The sequence below is a fragment of the Camelus dromedarius genome, chromosome X (assembly GCF_036321535.1).
Source record: "Camelus dromedarius isolate mCamDro1 chromosome X, mCamDro1.pat, whole genome shotgun sequence".
Lineage (NCBI taxonomy): Eukaryota > Metazoa > Chordata > Mammalia > Artiodactyla > Camelidae > Camelus > Camelus dromedarius.
In genome coordinates this window covers 64,747,432-64,747,942 of record NC_087472.1, presented here as the reverse complement: position 1 = coordinate 64,747,942, position 511 = coordinate 64,747,432, and positions in this window count along the sequence as shown.

Here is a 511-nt window from a genome sequence, read left to right as displayed (position 1 = left end):
CTGTTCAGCACAATTTTTCAGTTATTCATGGACATATACACACTCATTGTCACATTTTTTTCTTTGTGAGATATCATAACATTTTGTGTATATTTCCCTGTGCTATACAGTGTAGTCTATTCTACAATTTTGAAATCCCAGTCTATTCCTTCCCACCCTCCACCCCCCTGGTAAACACAAGTCTGTATTCTCTGTCTGTGAGTCTATTTCTGTCCTTTATTTATGCTTTGTTTTTGTTTGTTTTTGTTTTTCAGATTCCACATATGAGTGATCTCATATGATATTTTTCTTTCTCTTTCTGGCTTACTTCACTTAGAATGACATTCTCCAGGAGCATCCATGTTGCTGCAAATGGCATATTGTCGGTTTTTATGGCTGAGTAGTATTCCATTGTATAAATATACCACTTCTTCTTTATCCAGTCACCTGTTGATGGACATTTAGGCTGTTTCCATGTTTTGGCTATTGTAAATAGTGCTGCTATGAACATTGGGGTGCAGGTGTCATCCTG